Source organism: Vulpes lagopus, chromosome 2 (genome assembly GCF_018345385.1).
Source record: "Vulpes lagopus strain Blue_001 chromosome 2, ASM1834538v1, whole genome shotgun sequence".
NCBI lineage: Eukaryota > Metazoa > Chordata > Mammalia > Carnivora > Canidae > Vulpes > Vulpes lagopus.
The window spans coordinates 64062931-64086145 of record NC_054825.1 but is presented as its reverse complement, the minus strand read 5'-3'; positions in this window follow the sequence as shown (position 1 = coordinate 64086145).

Genomic DNA, 23215 nt, shown 5'->3' with positions numbered 1-23215 from the left:
TTTGATGCAGTGATTCCCAGCCCTGACTGCACAACTCAGGTTAATTGCACATTAGAATCTCATGGAGAACTTGGAGAACTTTTAGAACCTGCTCAAGCCACACCTCATCTAAGCCAATCTAACTAAATCTCCAGAGCCTACAGGGGCAGCCCTAGGTTTTTAAAGTATTTCAGGTGATTCTAATGTGTAACAAGATTGAGAACTGGCCTAATGACCACCTGAGGAACATGTTTTAAAATTAGCCTGACATTTCCTTTTGATGCAGCTCATATGATACTTACCAGTGGCACATCATCTACTGAAGAGTTTGGCTCCACTTCCAGGAGGAGGAGGTGATGTGGAAGACGTAAATGGAAGCTGACATGCACACCCAGCATGAGGCGGGACTGGACCAGGCTATCTAGTCTACATGGAGAAGTCAAGGTCAGTGTCGCTACAATCCTTAGGTCAGGAGAGCAGTGGTCTTCATGGTTTCAACATGAGATTAGGGTTTGAGGGTGCAGATCACAGATTTATTTACTTTCTTCTTTTTTTTTTTTCCATTTTCAACTCCTCCTGAAGACCAAATGCTGGAAGATTTCCTCTTTACCTGGTGTTTGGACCATGAGTTAGTCAGTGACCCTTGAAAACACAAACACTTAAGAACAAGCCTTTAAAATCACTATTTTTTAGCAGATGATAAGTATACCCGATGACCCCATTACAGCCCCCTACCTGTCTTTGGTAGGGGGATTTGGGCTGGCAGACCACTTTTTATTAGTTTTAGAGGCAGGATGGCTTCATGATTCATCGGGTCTGCATCCTGTTTTTTATTTTCTATTTATTTGAGAGAAACAGGACATGAGTTGGGGGAGATGCAGAGGGGAGACTCTCAAGCAGACCTGCTGCTGAGTGGAGAGCCTGACTCCGGGCTCGATCTCACAGCCCTGAGATCATGACCTGAGCCTAAACCAAGAGTTAGATGCTCAACTGACTGAGCCACCCAGGTGCCCCAGGTCTGCATCTGATTTTTAAGAACACATTTTTTGGACAAGCATTAGGTCAGCAGCAACGTCCCACTTGGCATTCTTCATAAATCAAATGCAGAAAAACACTTGGAGGCCAGATATGCCAGGATTTCTAGGGCTGTATGAAGAAATCAAGGTCATTATCATTATAACCAAGTCAAGAGCAATGGCCTCAGGTCTCAACTTTAGGATGTAGTTTTGGCAGTGATAGGGTGCCCTTACCTGAGGCATAGGAGAGAAACTTGGTTGTAAGCAAAATAGAGACTTTCATCTTCCTGGAGTATAAACTCCCTCTAGGCTTTGCTAGATTTCTCTGAGGCTGGCCTTGAGATCAGAAATGGAGATATAATCGCAATGTTCTAAGTGCTTTGTGTGGGTTATCATTGCAGAGGACTTCAGGTAGTTACAAATAAGCATCCAACGTCAAGGTAGAAGGCTCAGGCTGGGACAGCACTAGGTTCAATATCCACAGGGCAAAAGGGACTATGGAAAAGATGTGAGGGAGGGCTGTTGGGAGGCCATAGAAGGTAGAGGTGATGGTGCCAGAGGGCCCTCCTTCTCGACCGACTTCTCTTTCCTTTTTATTCAACCCACCTATCCCACGCATCTCTGCTGCTTGCCCTCTCATCCTGTCCTGGGAAAAATCCCAGGACCGGGTGGGTTCTAGAGTGGGTGGACACGGCTGTGTCAATGTGCAGTGAGAGGCAAATGGCTTCCTACCTGGTGCCGAGGTCCACGGGGTCAGTGGACTTGCAGTCAGGGCCCTCTTGGGTGATGTGACCAGCTGTGTTCTCTGCACCTGCTTTACCACGCCTGGGGCCTCAGTGGGATGTTGAGCTCAGGAAGGATGGTAAAATGTAGGTCTGTGATGTTAGTGTTGCAGAGGGAGCCACTTCCCAGACCAGACTCAGGATCACCTTATTAAATTGGTGATCAGACTTAGAAAGTTGTAGCTAAGTGGATGCCTGACTAGATGGGGACAGAAGTGCCTTGTTCTAGGTTTTTATAAACTGTGGTCACCAGCATTTTCAATTCCTTTGGGTTTTTTTGTTTGTTTGATTTTACTTTTTTAAAAAGACTCTATTTGACAGAGAGAGCACAAGCAGGGCAGAGGCAGGGGCAGGAGGAGAAGCAGGCTCCCCGCTGAGCAGGAGTCCAACTTGGGGCTCAATCCCAGGACCCTGAGATCATGGCCTGAGCCAAAGGCAGACACTTAACCAACTGAGCTACCCAGTTGCCTCCTTTTCAATCCCTTTGATTTTTCAGTGAGATTCAAAGAGGCGTGGCTGAACATAAAGAGAAACCCCTTGAGCAGCTGAAAGGCAAACAAATCCAGACAAAGGCCTTAGGGCACCGCAGCTGAGTGTGGTGGGTTAATAGGAGCGCCCATGGCTCTGTAGGGGCAGAGGGAGGATGACAGCGGCTGACCTTCAACCTTGTCTAGGAGAGGTGCCCTACCCTCCGGCTGCAAGGATGGTAAATCAGGATGGGTGGGTTCTGTGACACCATGGGAAGGGGCAAGGGGCACAGGTCATCCGTTCTATGTCAAAGGCACAAGGGGTGTTTTCCCCAGATTCTCCTTGGTCAGTTCTCTCCCTTTCCACTTTGAAACCCTGAGGTTTAAAAGCTGAAGAAAGGGGGGGGGGGGGATGAGGGGGTGGGGAGGGCAGCCCGGGTGGCTCAGTAGTTTAGCGCCACCTTCAGCCCAGGGCATGATCCTGGAGATCCAGGGTCGAGTCCCATGTGGGGCTCCCTGCATGGAGCCTGCTTCTCCCTCTGTCTATATCTCTGCCTCTCATGAATAAAGAAATAAAATCTTAAAAAAAAAAAAAAAACCTGAAGACAGAACCCTCATACATTGCTGATGAGAATGTCTGAGAGTACAACTGCTATGGAAAACAGGCAGTTCCTCAAAATGTTAAGCATAGAGCTACCATATGACCTGTAATTTCACTCCTAGAAATACACTCGAGGATTGAAAATATGTCCACACAAAAACTTTGTAAAAGAATGTTAAAAAATATTCATAGCAGCATTATTCATAATATCCAAAAATTGTAAACAATCTATGTCTAACAGATGAATGGATAAACAAAGTTTGGTGTAACCATGCAATGGAGTATTACTCAGTCATGAAAAGCAACAAAGTACTGATACATGCTAGGACATAGATAAATCCTGAAAATATGCTAAATAAAATCAGACACAGAAAACCATTTGTTGTGTGATTTAGTTTATATGAAATGTCCAGATAGGCCTATCTATAGAGGCAGAGTAGATGTTCTGGTTGCTAGGGGTTGGGGAGGGGGAATTGGAAGTGACCTTTTTTTCTTTTTCTTTCTTTCTTTCTTTCTTTCTTTCTTTCTTTCTTTCTTTCCTTTCTTTCTTTTTCTTTCTTTCCTTTCTTTCTTTTCTTCCTTTCTTTTCTTTCTTTCTTTCTTTCTTTCTTTCTTTCTTTCTTTCTTTCTTTTCTTTCTTTCTTTCTTTCCTTTCTTTCCTTTCTTTTTAATGAGGAACTCCACCTCCAGTGATAGTGGACCCAAAATACTGTACCTTGGGTTGTAGAGGGGGCAAAAGTGATTTTACTGTAGGTGTTTCTAGGGCCCTGGAAAGTCTACCTTAAGTGATGGTGCAGGCCAAGGAGGCTTTTCCTTAGAGAATTGTCTAAGAAAATGCCACCATAGTTTATGTAGGGTCAGAAGACTCATCTCAGTGATGTGGGGGGTGGGGGAAGGAATCTCTATTTTAGGTGATTGTGGGAACACAAAACAAGCAACTTTAGGTGATCTGGGAAGCCCAGGAAACTCCACCTTAATTAACTATAAAAAACAGAAGAAATTCTAACTTAGGTGATGTTGGGGTGGGGAAAGGAAGAATCGCTCCCTTCAATGACTTTGGGAGTCCCAGAAAATACTCCTTTAGGTGATATTAAGGGCCCAAAAAGTTATAGCCATATGAAGAGGGCCAGGATCTTTTTTTTTTTTTTTAATATTTTATTTATTTATTCATGAGAGACACAGAGAAAGAGGCAGAGACACAGGCCGAGGGAGAAGCAGACTCCTTGCAGGGAGCCCAACATGGGACTTGATCCCCGGACCTGAGATCAGACCCTGAGCCAAAGGCAGACACTCAAACCGCTGGGCTTACCTTGAGGGGACTGGTAGTGGTGGTGGGGGAGCCTAAGAACACTATCCTAGGGAATTGGGGGACCAAAAAACTCTAGGTTATTTGTCATAAGTGGAACACAATCTTAAGTGATTGTGGGCACCCAGGAGTCTCCAACAGGTCTCAGGTAGCTGGATTATAGGTGATTACTGGGGGTGGAGGGAGGTTGGGTGGATGACGGGTATCTCTACCTTAGGTGATTGTAGGGATGAGGAAACTATGCTAATGTGTGATTGTGCATGCTAAGAAAACTCTACTTAGCTAATATGTACCATGAAACTGTACCTTAGGTAATTGTGGGGAAAATGGGTGCATTTAACTCTATGCTTTGGTGATGAGGGACCAGGTTATTTTTTCATAGGTAATTGTGGGTGCCAAGGTCACTATGACTTTGGTGACTGTGACTACCAGGACACTCTACTTAGGTGGTTGTGTGTGCTCATGAATCTCTACTTTAGGTGATGAAGGAGCCTAGGAACTTGAGCTTAGATGATTTTTGGAGACCGATGATCCCACACTGAGGTGATTGAGAAGGCCCATAAACACTAGTTTTGGTTTTTGTAGGTGGTCCAGGAAATGTAGCTACAGTGATTATGGAAGCCCCAGGAAAGACTTGCTGGAGTGATTGTGGGCATCCAGGAAATTGAGGCTGAGGTGATGGTGGAGGGTGAGGAATACTACCAAAGTTGATGTGGGGTACCTGGTAACTTACTTTCAGCAATTCTAGATGCCCAGGAAATTCGGAGTTATTTTGAAGCCAGGGAAATCTACTTTAGGTGATTATGTGCCATTAATGGAGACTTTATGTGAATGTGGGGGTCCCAGGAATCTTCCATAGGTGAATGTAGTAGCCCAGGAAATTCTAGCTTTTGTGACTATGGGAGAACAAGAAGCGTTATCTTAGGTGACTGTGAGATCTAGAATAATCTTCCTTAGTTTGAATGAGAGTGCTAGGATAGTATACCCAAGATGACTGTGTAGAGCCAATATCATGTACCCTAGGTAACAGTGGGGGCCTCGGTGATTGTAGGGCCCCAGAAATTCTACCTTATATGACTGTGGATGGCCAAGATAACGCACCTTATGGGAATAAGGTGGCCCCAAACACTGTACCTGATGTGTTTGTAGAGTCCTCAGAACATTCACCTTAGGTGATTGAAGGTGCCAAGAAAACTGTTTTGGGGGCCAGGAAACCATACTTTAGTGACTGTGAGGCCTAGGCAATTTTCCCTTAGGTGTTATGGGGCCCCAAGAAATATTAACCTAGGAATTGTAGGTCTAGAAACTGTCTAGAAGTGATGTTGGGGGCCCAGTGAGGTGTGTTTTAGATGATGTGGTTGCCCAGGTCCCTCTAGTTTAGGTAACTGAGGGGCTGAGGAGACTGAACGTCAGGTGATTGGATCCAAGCCGGTGCTGCTAGATTGATTGTAGGGGCCCCGGAGATTGTAGCTTTAGGTGATTTTTGTGGAGAGCCAGGACATACTCAAGCTTAGTTAATTGTTGGAGCCCAAAACATTCGCCTTAGGCCAATTATAGGGGGTCCAGGCAACTGCAGCTTAGGATAGTTCATGAACGGTGGGGGGGGGGGGGGAGATAAAGGGGCAGAAAACTAGAGCCTAGATGGTTGTGGGGGCCAGAAAACTTGACCCAAGGTCTTTGAGGAAGACAGGGAGTAAACATTAGTGATTTTTGCAACTCCACACCCCGCCAAGCCCTCTCCAGATTCTACCTTTGGAAATATTGAAGGTCCTGGAATTTCAACCTTAGGTTTTAGGGGACCCAAGAATGTGTGCCTTAGGCAATTTGGGGAGCCCAGGGAACTCTCAGGGGATAGTGGGGGCCAAGATTTCTACCTAGGGGATTGTGGTGGTCAGGCCACCATACCTTAGTTGATGGTGTGTGGGGGTCAGGAATGTATCCCCTAATGATTTGGGGGTATCAGGGAATTCTATCTTGAGTCATCTAGAGAACCAGGAAACTCTCCCTTAATTGATAATGGGGGGCCAGGAATCTATTCCTTAGGTGACATTGGGGTCCAGAAAACACTCTTCTGGGTGATCTTCAGGACCCAAGAAATTCTTGTGATGGCAGGGGCAGGATTCTTATCTTTAGGTGATTTGGGGAGTCTGAACACTCTCAAGGGGATTTTGGGAGCCCCAGGCACTCTGTTGGTTGATATCAGCCATTAAGGAAACACAATTTGATGATTGTGGGCACCTAAAACCATCCGCCTTAGGTTATGGTGGTAGAGTTCCCTGAAACTAGATTTTAGGTGGGAGGTTGGCGGGGGGGGGCAAGTATCTCTACATTTTGTGATTGTGAGTGTCCAGGAAACTCTCCTTAGTTGATTGTGCTGCCTATTAAACTGTACATTAGGTAAGTGCTGGGAGGATGGGGGGGTTGGTCCATGAATTCTACCCTTTGATGAAGAAAGGTCAGGGTACTTTTTCATGGGTGATTGTGGATGCCAAGGTCACTGTGACTTTGGTGATAGTTGGGGGGATACCAGAAACTGTAGTTTAGGTGACGGTGGGGGCTCAGTATTCTTTATCTAGGTAGTTGTGTGTGCTCATGCATCTCTACATTAGGTGTCCTAGGGGCCCAGGAAATTAGAGCTTAGATGATTTTGGGGGGAGGTGGATGATAGCAACTTTACGTGATTTAGGGGGTCAAGTAAACTCTGGCTTCAGTGAATGGGGGGGGTCCCAGGAAAATATAGCTTCGGCGATTGCAAGGGGCCCCATAAAGTCTAGCTGTGGTGATGGTGGAAGGCCAAGGACACTCCATAGGTTGATGCGTGGTACCAGGTAACTTACTTTAGGTGATTCTGGATGCCCAGGAAACTGAGTTCTTTTGGAATCAAGAAACTCTACCTTAGATGATGATGGGGACCATTAATAGAGACCTTTCTGTGATTATGTGGTCCCAGGAATCTTCTGTAGGTGAATGTGGAAGCCCAGGAAACTAGCTTTTTTGAATGTGGGGCACGGGAAGCTGTACTTGAGGTGATTGTGGGAGCCAGAATAATCTCCCCTAGTTGAATCCACTCATGCGAGGGGCAGGATCTTACATTTGAGAGGGCTGCGTGGGGCCAGGATCGTGTACCTATAACAGTGTGGGCTCGGTAAACCTGCCTTATGTCTTTGAGACAGGGTACTAAGCTTTAGTGATCTCACAGCCCATTAAAAATTCTATATTTGGGGGCAGTCCTGGTGGCTCAGTGGTTTGGCGCTGCCTTCGGCCCAGGGCCTGATCCTGGAGACCCAGGATCAAGTCCCACGTTGGGCTCCCTACATGGAGCCTGCTTCTCCCTCTGCCTCTCTCTCTCTCTCTCTGTGTTTCTCTCATGCATAAAATCTTTAAAAAAATTCTACATTTAAAATATCAAGGGCCCTGGAAATTCTAGGTGATGGCAGGAATTGTACCTAAGATGATTTGGGGAGACCAGAAAACTATCTCCTAGGGGTTTGTACATTGCCAGTAATTCTACCTTAGGAAATTGGGGTATTGTGGAAACTATACCTTAGTTCATTGTGTGTATGGGCCACGATATATTTGTGATTTGGGGTCCCAGGAAATTCTGCCCTGGGTAATCTAGCGGGCCCAGGATACTTTTTCTCAGTTGATTATGGAGGGCTCAAGAAATTCTACCTGAGGCAATTATGGGAGCCCAGGACAGTCCAGGGCTTAATCAACTAAGGGTATGTTTCCTAGTCCCCCAGATCACCCAAGGTAGAACATTTCAGGCCCCCAAATCACCAGGAGATATATTCCTGGCTTCCACATACAATTGACTAAGATGCATTTTCCTGGCCTCTATAGTTTTCTAATTGAGTTTCCTGGGTTCCCCTAATTATATAAGGGACATGTTCCTGGCTCCCCCAAATACCTAAGGTATAGTTTCCAGGGTCCTCAATATTTCTGAAGACCGATGTTTTGGCAGTCTCAATCACTAAGGGTTGACCCTGTGTACCTCAGAGAACTAAGGTCGAGTTTCCTGGGTACCCAACACTACCTCAGGTCAAGTTTTCTGGGACCCCTACAATATTCTAAGTTACAGTTTCCTGCACCTGCGTCCCCCCCTCCCCGGGCCAATTGCCTAAGGTGACTTTCTTGTCTCAACAATCAACTAAGCAGGGGTGGAGTATGTCCTGGCTCTCCTCAATCACCTAAGGTAGAATTTTATAAGCTCCCAACATTCTTCTAAAGGGGTGTCTTCACAAAATCACCTAAAGCTCTAGTCTCTGGGCCCCCACAATCAATGCTGGCTGTAAAATCACCTAATGTACAGTCTCCTGGGTACCCCCACTCACTAGATTTTCTTGGCCCCCATAATCACTTATATAGAATTTTGTGGGCTTAGAATTCCTACCGTAATGTCTCCTGGAATCCCAGCACAACTGAGGGAGAACTGTTTAGGTCCCATGGAATCTCCCCCCTATTGTTTCCTGGCTTCCACATTGAACCAAGCTGGTTGGTCCTCAGCACCTTTAGTCACCTACGGTAGTTTCATGGGAGTGTACAAACTCATCAGGTAGAGTGTTTGGGGCCGCCCTATTTACATAAGGTCCTGTTTCTTGGGTATCCCTGATCATATAAGGTAGAGTTACTGGGGCCCCACCATCACATAAGATAGTGTTACTGGTTCCTTAAAATCCCCCAGTTGTTTTTTTGTGCCTCCATTACCCCCAGAATTCAAGATCTTTGTTCTAAATACTTACCAGAGCATTTCCTGGCTCTCCATAAACAACCAGATTTTCTTGTGCTCCATAATCACCCAAGGTAGTGTTGCACTGGCCCCCAACATTTCCCTAAGCTAGTGTCTTGTGGCTATACAAAATCACCTACAGCTACAGTTTCCTCACCCTCACATCAATTAGATAAAATTACCAAATTTTTTTTTCTTGTGCCTGGTAATTGCTTATGATGCAGCTTCCTAGGCCCACAATTGTCTAACAAGGTATTGTCCTCTGCCCACTTCCCTTATTGCCTACTATACAATCTCTTGGGTCCTTGACAATGGTTTAGGGTACAGGCTCCTAGGCCCTAGCAATTACTTAAGCCAGAGTTTCCTGGGCCCCCACAAGCACCTACTATATGGAAACAGCGTAAGTGTTGAATAGATAGACAAATGGATAAAGAAATGGTTATATATACAATATTACTCATCTGTAAAAATGATTGAGATCTTGTCATTTGTAACAACTTAGATAGACTGAGACAATATCATGTGAGGTGAAATAAGTCTGAAAAAGACACATACCATAGTATTCCACCTATATGTGGAATCTAAAAGAACAAACAAGATAAAAAAAGAAACTCCTATTACAGAGAAAAATCTTGTGGTTACCAGAAGATAAGGAGTTGGGGGATGGGGTGAGTGGAGTATGTAGAGGGGATTAAGAGGTACTAACTTGGACTTACAAATAAGTCATGGGGTGAAAATTACAGTATACAAAATATAGTCAATTTTGTATTAACTTTGGTGGCCAATGGTAACTACTTTTACCTGGTGAGCATTATTTGGTAATGTATATAAATGTTGGATTGCTATGTCACATGCCTGCAATAATATTGTATGTCAACTATAATTCAAACTTTTTTTAAAAAAGATTTTATTTATTCATGAGAAACACACAGAGAGGCAGAGACACAGGCAGAAGGAGAAGCAGGCTCCATGCAGGGAGCCCGATGTGGGACTTGATCCTGGGACTCCAAGATCACACCCTGGGCTGAAGGCAGATGCTCAACCACTGAGCCACCCAGGTGTCCCAATTCAAAAGTTTTTTAAAGCAATACAGAAGGGAAGGGTCAGAAAGAGACCAAGTGTGGGATGGGGTGGTTTCTACATAACGTGGTTTAAGGCCAGAGATTTGAGCCAGATGCCAATGGCACAGATCTTTGTCAGGTAAGCAATCTGAACTGCTTGTGGAAACTGGGATCCCCATTGCTGTACTTAAAGCTGAGAAGTGTGACACTGGCTTTTTAAAGAAGATCTTTCTCTCTGTAACGTGGAGGGCCTTGAGAGAAGAGCCTTGCTTGGGTTGCACTTCAAAGGGAAGGAGGGATTAACAGTTAAGTACTGAATTATGTCACCCCCACATTTATACAGAGACATCCTAACTCCCAATATGACTGCATTTGGAAAGTACTTCAAGTCACTAATGTTAAATGAGATCATGAGGGCGGGGTTCTAATCCAATAGGCTGACTATCTTGATGAGAACAGAGACACAGGAAATGCAAGCAGAGGAAAGTCCATGTGAGTGATGTGAAGTTGTGAGTGAATGGTCAAGAATTCTTGAGATGTTTTTAGTTCAAAAAGTGCTTTTTATTACAACATGGGGACATAGGCCAAAAGAGCTGCACTTTTGCTGTATGAAGCTGGTGCTTATATGCTTAGTGCACGAGTACTAGATTCTAAGTGTCTTTCTTTGAATTTCTGCTTATAAAACTACCAGGATTTCTCTGGTGCTTATCATTCAGCTTGATATTAGCTATCAGTGAGCTGTACAGGCAGTTGTGAGGCCCTTTTAAGAATATAGCATCCCCTTGGGGTGCTTGGGTAGCTCAGTTGATTGAGCATCCTACTCTTTCTCAGGATTGTGAGTTTGAATCCTGAACTGGGCTCCATGCTTGGTTCTCTGGGTTAAAGATGAACATTTTTTTTTGCTTCTATCCATCATAATTTCCCCTCTGACCAATGTTTGGTCCTCAAATCTTTAAGGTTGTTGAAGGATGAAGGGCTTGTCTTCTGTAACTTCTTCAAGCTAACAGGGGTTATAGAGATGTCCCTACCTATGGACCAAAATTGTCCCTACAAGTAACTATTATGGAGGGCCATTGCTGTAGAGTCCAGAGGGAACATCGGGATGGATTTGTTTTGAGTACTAAGGATCATCCTTTGGCTGGGTGAAGGAGTCAGGAACTGCTTGCATGTATCTGGACAAAAGGAGAGAAAAAGTGAAAAAGAGAACACATTGGGGTTATTATAATGAAACTGAGAAATGTGAAGACCCTTTAGTGTGGACCATAGTCCACCTCCTAACCAGGTCTGTAACCAATCATTAAGTGACAATGTAGGGTCTTTAAGAGCACCGATTTGTTATTTACATCAGTAACTGTTATAGTTTGGTTATGATCTGGAATGTAGACACAGCATTCTGCTTTAATAACGGCAGCTGTTCCTCCTGGTGCTGCTATGAAAACATCTAATGCCATTCTATTTGGTAGAACTGCTTTATGTATTTGAGTCATTTCAGTGTTTAATAGTATAATGCTATTTTGAGAGGCACTTAAGGCCTAAATTGCGCATTTATCAAGAGCTTTCATGTGCCACATTACATTTCCTAAACTTGATAGAAAAAAAAGATGTCAGGTGGTCATACCAATGGAACATGAATCTTGTCCATCATTGCTGTGAGCCCATCTGTGGGCTGGGATATTCAGTTAAAATTTTGATAGCCTGAAGATAAGAGAAAGGCCTCTTACTTTTTCCATAGGCCAGCAAGAAACATTTTATTTTAGTAATGGAAATATCCCTGTATGTGCTGGTATTAGGTGATGCATCAGAGCAGCTATGTATGGATACAAATAATGCTTATCTGTACTGTGCAATGGAGAAAAACCATTAAGGGAGGCCTGAAGTGCTTGCTATCAGCAGTAAGCCACACATCTAGCAAGGCTGGTGTTGTAGTTCAGTATACTATTATGTAAAAAAAAAAAAAATCACCATTTAGGTATGGTATGTATGCAAGTCCGCTGAAGCTTTGGATACATTGGCAGAGTTGTCTGGGATATTTATAAACACAACACTGAGTCTCAGTATTAGCATAATAATTACCTCGTTGATTTGCAGTCAGGATTAGCAGTGGCCATTAGGTTTTAGAGGGCCACTTTTCAAATTTGTGGGTGGCTTCATGTTGGGTTTGGTTAAAAGTGGCCCCTCTACTTTATGCTTGGCTAAAGCCTCTACTTGTAATTTTACATCAATAGAGGTACCTCCTGGGACAAATATGGGTGAGGGATAAGACCATCAAGAAGCCCTCTTTGCCTATGTCTAGCCTTAATTTATCCTAGTAATGAGGAATTGCAGGCAAGTGGGAGATGACTTGTCTCCGGAGAGAAGGGCATCCCCGAGTGCATTCTCCAATCCAGTTTTTAAGGGAAGTGGGGCCATCCATTATCTGCACAATTTCATAGTTAGCCCCATGGAGTGGGATACGCTCTGATTTTTACGAAACGATTTTGTTATCCCAGTCATAGAGAACTGATGTTATACAGTTGTTGGGGAGTCCACCCCCTTGTCCCACTGTTTAAATAATCATCTACCTAGGAGGTGGTGGGGGGAATGGGGCAACTGGGTGATGAACATTAAGGAGGGCATGTGATGTAATGAGCACTGGGTGTTATATAAGACTGATGAATCACTTACCTCTACCTCTGAAACCAATAATGTTAATTTTAAATAAAACTTAAAATATTTTTTTAAAAAAATGGACCCTATGGGTATAGGATTTTTTCCCTTTTATTATCCCCACAGTGTCACAAGCAGGAAGATTGTTTACATATGAGCTATGACTTCTCTCTGAAGTCTATCTCAAGTTGTCTAGCTTAGACAAACAACAAACATTTAAAGACAAAACTAGAATCTAAAATCAATAAGGATACATTATTGGAACATGATTTTTCTTTCTATTTTCAGAAATAGCCAAATAAAACTAATTCATGTTAAAAGCAGTCTAGTTTTTTTTTCTTTTAAGATTTTATTTATTTATGAGAGACAGAGAGAGAGGGAGAAGCAGGCTCCATGCAGGGAGCCCGACATGGGACTCGATCCTGGGACTCCAGGGTCACACCCTGGGCTGAAGGCAGCACTAAACTGCTGAGCCAACCAGGTTGGCCTAATTATTTACATAAGCTCAGCAAGAATAGTAATTGATCATATAGATCCTTGCTGGAACTTCTAAGGAATCTCTAGATTGAACTTTTAATAGCCCCTCGAGGCCAGAGACAAGCTAAATTCTGGTTGTCAGACTTGCCTGTACTACCTGTTGATTTGAGTGAATTCCTCTTCTTTAGATCCCCAAAATATCCCTTCCAGGAAGGGAAAAAGGTGGCTGGGAACCCTGCAAGCAAGGTATCAGGCCAGCATTTCCAAGGGGCTCTGTAGGTTCCATAAAGTCCACTTTAATTCCTTAAAGCTATCTGGACCCTAGATCTGAGTCCTTCAATGTCTCTCTCAAATAAGACATCCCAATCAAAGCCTTGATAATGTAACCAATGTTTCCAAATGGTGTCCTGTTACAAGGAAAACAGTCTTACTGAAGTTATGCAAATAACTGTAATTGCCACAGAAGAAAGAATGTTCATTGAGAGTTTCTAGATTGGTAGGGAGGGAAGCTAAACGTTTCAATTTGTTCACAAAGGAATATTTTACCATTTTCCTCCATTCAGTCCTATTAATTTTTGTTCTCTTTGAGTGTGGCTTTCCCATTATTTCTGGAAATTCTTACCCAGTTCAGTTAGAAGACTTTTAAATATCAAAAACCTGTATTCATCAGTTCTTTATTAATCTCCTCAAAGATGAAACATATTTTGCAAGAGCATCAGAATAACTATAAATAAGGGGTACCTGGGTGGCTCAGTCAGCAGCAACTGGCTTTTGATTTTGGCTCAAGTCATGATCTCTGGGTCCTGAGGACCGCATTGGGCGCTGCAGTCCAGTCAGTGGGAGTCAGCTTCAGGATTCTCTCTCTCCCCTCTGCACGCCCCTCACCCCACTCATGGGCTCTCTCTAAAATAAATAATCTTAAAAAAAAACTATAAATGTATAAATGAAACACACAAACCCCTCAAATGGACATGGTTAAAGATCTGAACGTTCATTATAATACAACTAACAAGGAAATCAAATTATTGAAAAGTTATGTCACATAAATAACTGAAGTAATGGCTTTTTACTAGGACATATTAAAACTTAAGGAATTTCATATATTTTCTAGAATAGTTATAGCATTCACCCACATAACACAACCTAAGGTTTTTCATTGTTGCCTTGATAGGCTTTCCAAGTGACTTAACATACCAAATAAACAAGCCTAATTAGTCAAAAATACTTCATTTACCATTTCAAATCTGATTGGGGGGGTAGTTTGTTAAACAACTCAGGAAGTTTTAAAGCACATGTCTAAACAGGATTATAGATCATTCTACATTTAAGATCTATAATGATCTGCTTTCCCAAGCTGGCAGTAAGAGTCTACAGACTCTTACTACAATTGTAGACTTTACTACAATTGTTAGCAAATCTTAGTCTTTTTTTTAAGATTTTATTTATTTATTTATTCATGAGACACACACAGAGAGAGAGACAGGCAGAGACGTAGGCAGAGGGAAAAGCAGGCTCCGTGCAGAAAGCCCAATGCAGGACTCGATCCCAGGACCCTGGGATCACGCCCTGGCCCAAAGGCAGATGCTCAACCGCTGAGCCATCCAGGTGTCCCTACTTACCTCCTTTAATACTGAGAAGTTTCAGTTCTGAGTCTGATCATACATAAAATTATTTTCTAAAGCTTTCCCTTCACAAGCCTTCTACAACTTTCTTTGCTTTTAGATTTTGTCCTAAGCCTTTTGTTTACAACCAACCAACTCATTTTAGGACAAAATTACCTTTTTTCCTCAACAAAATATATTCCCCTTCTTTAGATCTTTCTTATTAAAAACACATCTTTCCTTGTATACAGAGTTGCTTTTCTGATTTTCACCAGTCTTAATTACGTTAGAATTTTAACTCTTAGAGACCTTAGTCTCCAATGAAAATTCAGTAACCCACTGTGAACTGTTACATCAGAATTCTTTAGATCAGCAAATTTACAGATGCATTTCATAATTTCTAAAAACATGTTTTTCCACAGTACAATCTTTCAATAAAGCATGTTTACCAACAGACCCCAGTATCCTCAGCTTCTCTGAAATAGGAAGCCAAAAGCAGCTAAACCTCATGTTCAGTAATCAGTGCTTCAGGATCTCTTGGGGAAGATTTAGCTAGCTGATGAATTTAACCCCGTTGGTCATCTAAGCAAAACTTCAAAGTTTCAGGTTACTAAAGTTTTTGTAAGCTAGCTTAACAATTACCCATGATAACTTCATTAGACAGAATTAACTGTCATTTTAAGCCATCTTTTTGCTGATAAATTGCAATAGCGGTAACGAGCTTCCTTGACCTTTAGTAAGTCTTGGTAGGATAAAAGTATTATATTTATTGCTGATAACTCTAAAGACCTATCTTAATTAAGCTAACAAACCTAAATTAGCTTAAATACCAGGTATGTTACACCTACTTAGCTCAATTTGCTCCCCATTGTCAAATTTTGCAGGGACCCTAGTGGCGAAACCTGAAGTGAGGGGTATAAGTCCAGAGAGGGGTGTTCTTTGCTCCATGATAGTGAGGGGAAGATGGGTCGGAGACACTGAGATGGTATAGGAGCCAGTTATGCAGGCTGCACCCATAGTGGTGCAGGAATGGAGGGGTGGGGGGAAGGGAGGCAAAGAGGTGAAGTGCTACCAGGAAGGCTGGAAGTGGATAAAAGCCCAAAGTTTGTCAGTTCAGACAGATGAGCAGACACGTTTGTTTTTTTTCTGCACCAACAAAAAGTGAATATAGGTAGTGCAAATCATGCTGGAGAAGACCAGCACTTCCCAGAAATGAAAAAGAGTTGTAGCAGCTGCTTGGGAATATTCCTTAAGATCCTCTCCTGAGGTAGACTAACTACAAACAATTGGATCCAATTATTATAGCCATTGACCCAAGAAATGAATGAGGGAGAAGTCCTCTCCCCTTCCCCATAACAAGAGTAATCTGGGTCTATTACGAGGTAGAGAAATGAGAGAGCCCAAGTCTCCTTAGTTAGGGATGTCCTGTGATTCCTCTGGTAACCTGGGTCTAGTAGGAGCAGGAGGGTTTATTAGCTTAGTTAGTGGCCAAGTAATATTATTATAATGGGTCTCATTTTGGTGGGCGGACTAGCTTCTAGTCAGAGGGCAGGTTTTTGTTCCTCTCCGTAGAACAGCCACAGGCCGGAGGATTGCAGCCTAAACAATTAACATGAAAGTATTCTAGTAAGGGGTGCCTGGGTGGCTCAGTAGGTTAAGCCTCTGACTCTTGGTTTTGGCTCAGGTCATGATCTTTAGATCCTAGGATTGAATCCTGCAGCAGGCTCCATGCTCAGCAGAGAGTTCTGCTTCTCTGCCTCTCTCCCCCTCTGTGCCTCTTCCCACACCCTCTCAAATGAATAAATAAATACAAGACCTTACTCCTTGAAAAGCCTTGGAAATAAAAGTAAGAGAAAGTACTCATCAAGTTTACACCAAAACTCAGAGTCCAGATGAGAAGACAGGCCCCATGTTGGATGCCAAAATGATGTTGGTCAGGAGTGAACAGTCAAGAATTCTCAAGACTTTTTCAGGGCAAAAATGTACTCTTATTCTAGCATGGGGATGGGGACCCATTGGCAGATGAGGCTGCTGCACTTTTGCTACATGAAACTGGTGGTTATATGCTTAGTTGCACAAGGGGAAGGGGATGTGCAGGGAGTATTAGTCCTAAATGTCTTATTTTCTACTCTTAATATTTTCCCAAGATGCCTTTGGTGCTTATCATTTAGCTCGATATTAACTGGGTGAGCTGTACAGGCAGTCATGAGACCCATAGCAGCCAGCACCTATTTGATCCTTACTGCAACTATGCAGGCTATAGGTCAGCCTTCTGGGCTAAAGGTAAACATTTTCCTGCTTCTGTTCCTCATCAGTGAGGACACAGAAGACGGCCATCTGCAAACCAAGGAGAGAGGCCTTGGAAGAAACCATGCTGCTGACACCTTGATCTTGGACTTCAGCCTCCAGCACCCAGTCCGTGGTATTTTGTTGTGGCAGCCCTCGTAGACTAATAATACAGTTTTCACTCTGAGTTTTAGAGGTTGGGGATCATGATCTCACGGACATAGGCTGCAGGCCAGGAAGGCTGAGCGTACTAAGCAGATGAATGTTAGGTATTTGGCATATTGCAAGATATGCACAATCATTTGTGTGCTGCATTAGCATTATGCATAGACTATCAGAAGCCAACTTAGCTGTTGCAGTCAAATCTATTTATACATTTTATTTTGTAGTTTTCTGTATCTATCTGCATTGAGTCTTATTTTAAGATGCCTCATCTTCAGCCACACTTTTGATTAAAAAGAAAATCAGGCATCTGCCTTTGGTTTAAGTCATGATCCCAGAATCCTGGGCTCAAGCCCCACTTTGGGCTCTGTGCTCAGCAGGGAGTCTGCTTCTCCCTCTCCTGCCATCCCCCCTGTTCATGCACACTCTCTCTCAAATAAAACACCAAAAAAAGAAAAACCATACAAATCAATGGAATAATACATGTAGCCCAGAAATAAATCCACACATATATGGTCAATTAATTTACAACAAAAAAGCCAAGCATCTACAGTAGGGGAAAGATAGTCTATTTAGTGTTTTGGAAAAAAGGACAGCTGCATGCAAAAGAATGAATGTGGGCCATTATCTTACACCATACACAAAATTAAAGAATCAAATGGGCCTGGAACCATAAAACTAAGAAAACATAAGTGGTAAGCTGTGTAACAAAGGTTCTGGCCATGAGTTTTGACATTTGGCACCAAAAGCAAAGCTAACTAAAGCAAAAATAAAACAGGACTACATCAAACTAGAAAGCTTCACAGCAAAGGAAACCATAAACAAAATGAAAAGAAAACATATAGAGTGGGAGGAAATATTTGGAAAGCATGTATCTGATAAAAGGTTAATATCCAGAATATATAAAGAATTCACACAATAGAAAAAAAATCCAATTAACAAATTGGCAGAGGATGTGAACACATTTTTTCTAAAGACAGAGTTGGCCAGTAAGCACATGAAAAGATGTTCAACCTCATTATCAGAGCAATACAAATCAAAGCCACAATGAGATATCACCTCACACCTATTTAAATGGTTAGTATCAAGAAAAGACAAGATGTGCATGCAGAGAAGGGAATCCTTGTGCACTGCTGGTGGAAATGTAAATTGGTGCAGCCACTTTAGAAAACAGTATGGAGGTTCCTTGACAAAAATAGAACCTCTGTATGATCTAGCAATCCCATGTGTGTGTTTTCACCCAAAGAAAATGAAAAAACTAGAAAAGATATGTACCCCCATGTTTACTGCAACATTATTTACAATAGATAATACGTGGAAACAAGATAAATGTCCATCTATGAATGAACAGATTAAAAAAAATATGTGGTATAGTTCTAATCCAAAATGGGAATGTAGGAAGACCCTCAGCTTACATCCTCCACAGAACACACCAAATTACACCTGTTAGTAAAACAGTTCCTCCTGGGAAGAACTGAGGGCTGACTAAACAGTTATTAAAAGGCCAAAGATAGACTGGCAAAAGAACATCAAGAGGGAAACACGGTAACCAAAGGAATCCCCACCCTGGACTCTGAATGGCCGTACTAAGGGACCAGGAACAGATCCTTCTGTCTTGGGCACCGAAAAAAAAAAAAGCCATGGTATAAAAAAGGCAACACTAGAACTCTGTCAAGTGGCAGAGGAACTGCAGGAATGGTCTCTAGATCAGAGGGACTGGAGAACAACGTGGTTTATGTTTTCACTTCACATTAAAAGCCTAGAGTGGGGCAAGGTCTGGACACCACAAACAACTGGTCCAATGTCACAGTCAGCTTGGGACCTCAGGGAGCCCAGGGCACACAAGCCCACACCAGCTTCAGTTGTGCTGAGACACAGAAAAAGCTGTGGTTTAAAAGGGCCGATGAGCTGCAGGATGCTTCCTCCCCTACTCCACTTTAAAAACCCAGAATTGAGAAAGGTCTGACTTACAGTGAACTTGTGACTTCTGTGAACCCAGGGCCCATAGCTCATAATAATCTCTGTAGTGCTGGGGCACAGAAGATAGTCACTTAAAAAAAAAAAAAATTCTTTTAAATTTTTTCTTTTTAAAATTTGTCATGTTTTTTTCCCTCTTTTTTTTCTTATTCTTTAATGATATTTTCTTCTTTCTGTAAAAAGCACCAGTTTAAAAGAGTAACTAGCATATGCAGCCACAGCTCCAGCCAGCCAGCCAGTCACCAAGCACACACAGTCTACAGAGGGGAAACCCATATACAAGACAATACTCCTTCAAGTTTAGGAGAAGTAGCCATTCTGCGTAATTCATGGAGACAAATGTAGAAAGTCAAGCAAAATAGGGAGATAGAGCAATATGCTCCAAAAGAAAGAACAAGAAAAAAACCCCAGAAAAAAAAATGAAACAGATAATATGCCTGATAGAGATTTGAAAATAATGATCATAAAGATACTCACTGGGGTGGAGGAAAAAGTAGAAAATATTCCAAAGAACCAGAGTTGAAGAATACAATATAGATGGAATCAATAGATTAGAAGATGCAGAAGAGTGTATCTAAGGGAAAGCACACAAGCTAAACAGCAAAAATAAAATAAAAAAAAAATGAAGATTAAGAGATCTTCTGGACTTCAAGTGAACAAACATTTGCATTACATGGGTCCCAGGGGAAGAACAAAGAGAAAGATGCAGAAAGCTTATTTGAAGAAATAAGAACTGAAAAATTCTCTAATCTAGGGAAAAAAAAAAGTTACCCCACTCCAAGAGAGGGTTCCAAACAAGATGAACTCAAGGAAGTCCACACCATGCATATAAAAATTAAAATGCTGAAGGTTAAAAATGAAGAGAATCGTAAAAGCAGCAAAAGAGTATTTACCAGCAAGGGACAGTCTATAAGGCTTTCAGCTAATTTTCCAAGAGAAAATTTGTGGGCCAGAAGAGAGTGGCATGATATATTCAAAGTGTTGCGAGACAAAAACTCTACAATCAAGACTACGTTACCAGGCAAGATTACCATTAAGATGTGAAGGAAAGAGGGACACCTGGGTGGCTCAGTGGTTGAGTGTCTGCCTTTGGCTCAGGGTGTGATACCAGGTCTAGGGATTGAGTCCCAAGTTGGGTTCCCTATGAGGAGCCTGCTTCTCCCTCTGCCTATATCTCTCCCTCTCTCTCTGTCACTCATGAATAAATAAGATCTTTTAAAAAAAGATTTGAGGAAAGATAAAAAGTTTCCCAGACAAAAGATAAGAGTTCATTACCACTAAACCCGACTTATCAGACATGTTTCCTCTTTAAATGGAACTAAAATGGCTATAGACATAAAATTATGAATAAAAAGATGTAAAATATGACAACATACACATAACATATAAAAAGGCAAGAGAAGGGCTAAAAAATGTTCTTTTGATGTTTTTTTTCCCAAGAATTTGTTTGAGGGGTGCGTGGATGGTACAGGTGGTTAAGTATCCAACTCTTCATTTTGGTTGGGTTCATGATGTTGAGGTTGTGGGATCAAGCCTCACCTGGGGCTTCACACTGAGCGTGGAGCCTGCTTAAGATGATCTCTCCCTTCTCCATCTGCCACCCGTCCCCACACATGTGTGTGCTCTCATGTTCCCTCTCAAATAAATAAATCTTAAAAAAATAAAAAATAAAAAATTTGTTTGCACTGAAATGACCATCAAATTAATAAAGACTGTTACTTAGGATGTTATATATGAACCTCATGGTAACCACAAACCCAAAGCCTATGATAGATACAAAAATAAAGCCAAACATAACACTATAGAAACTCATCAATCCAAAGAAAAAGAGCAGAAGAAACAAAGAACTATAAAAACAACCAAAAACCACAACAAAAAATGGCAATAAGTATATACCTATCAATACTTAGTTGAAATGTAAATGACCTAAATGTTCTAATCCAAAAATATAGGGTAGTATAACAGAAAAAAGACCCATCTACATACTGCCTACAGTATATTTACTGTACAATATAAAGATCCAACACTTCCATACAACACCTGGTGCTTATCACATGTGCACTCCTTAATCCCCATCAGCTATTTAACCCATCCCCTACCCACGTCCCCACTAGTAACTGTCAGTTTGTTCTGTATAGTTAAGAGTCTGTTTCTTAGTTTGCTTCTCTTCTGCTTGTCCCTCCTTTGCTTGTTTTGTTCCTTAAATTCCACTTATGAGTGAAATCATATGGTATTTGTCTTTTTTAAACCTATTTCATTTAGCATAATACTCTCTAGCTCCTTCCATGTCCTTGCAAGTAGAAAGGTTTCATTCTTTTTTATGGCTGAATAATATTCCATTATATATATAATATATATTCCATTATATATATATATAATATATATATATATAATATATACCATTTATTCATTCATTAGTTAATGGACACTTGGGCTGTTTTAATATTTTTGGCTATTGTAGATAATGCTGCTATAAATATCAGGGTGTATGTATACTTTTGAGCTACTATTTTTGTATTCTTTGGGTAAAAACCTAGTAGTGCAATTGCTGGATCATAGGGTAGTTATTTTTAACTTTTTGAGGAACCTCCATACTGTTTTCTAGAGTGGTTGCACCAGGAAAAATAAACAACTTTAAAACAAGGACTGTAATAATAGAAAAAGAAGGGCATTACTATAATGACAGTATTGGATATAACAACTATAAATATTTATGCACCCAATACTGAGCGCTTCAATGCATAAAGCAAATATTAACAGACATAAAGAGAAATTGATGGTAATATAGTATTAGTAGGAGTCTTTAAAGCTCCATTTCTATCAATTGATAGATGATCAAGGCAGAAAATCAATAAGGAAACAGTGTCTTTGAATACATTCTTTTTAACTGCACATGAAATGTTCTCCAGAATAAAGTGCATATTAGGCCACAAAACAAGTTTCAATAAATTTAAGAAGACTAAAGTCATGGCATCTATCTTTTCTGATCACAATGATAACTAGAAATAAATCACAGGAAAAAAGAACTGGAAAAAACACAAACATAGGGAGACTAAACAACATGATACTAAACAATCAATGGTTCAATGAGGCAATCAAAGAAAGAAATAATAAATACAAGGAGGCAAATGAAAGTGAAAACAATGGTCCAATGCCTTTAGGATACAGAGAACGCAGTTCTAAGAGGGAGATATATAGTGATACAGGCCTAACTCAAAACAACAAAAAAAAGAGGCCCAAATAATCTAACCTTAAAGCTAAAGGAACTAGAAAAAGAACAAAGTTCAGGGGGAGTAGAGGAAAAGAAATAATGATCAGAGCAGGAATGACAGAAACTAAAAAAAGAAAAAAAAAGGTAGAAAAAAAGTCAGACCCTCTACCCTGGAAGACCAATACAAACCCTACCAACATCACCTATCAACCCTTGCATTTTGTGGGACCTCAGTTCTGGTGGAGGAAGGTCACATTTCACAAGTATACCACTGCACACCTTGTTAAAATGTGCTTCTCCCCTGCTGGGAATCAAATAGTGCCCACAATAGGCAAAGAGAACATCTGCAGACAACTAGACCAGAGGAAGAAAATGCCAAGACTCAAGAGCAGCACAAGCACAGTACATATAGGAGACACTCTCTGAAGTGCCAGGCCTTAGGGAACAGGGGACACTACAGTGCATTACTAGACCTATTCCTCATAAGGGTACTATTGCTAAGAGCAAGAGAAGTAGCTGGCTTTCCTAACACTGAGAAATAGACACAGAGACAAAAAGGAGACACAGAAATATGTCCCAAATGAAAGAACAGGATCAAGTCATAGCAAGAAACCTAAGTGAAACAGATACAAGTAACATGCCTGATTGACTTGATCAAATGTAGTAACATCTGCATAATAGGGATGTTAGAAGAAGAGAGAAAGGGGACAGAAAATTCATTTAAAAATAATAGCTGAAAACTTCCCTAATCTGGGGAAGGAAACAGAAATCCAGATCTAGAAGGCAGAGAGCCCCCAACAAAATCACCAAAGAAGGTCCATACCAAGACAAATAGCAATTAAAATGGCAAAAAGAAAAGCAGTGAGAAGAGAAAACAATTACATACAAGGGAAATCCATGAAGCTATCAGCAGT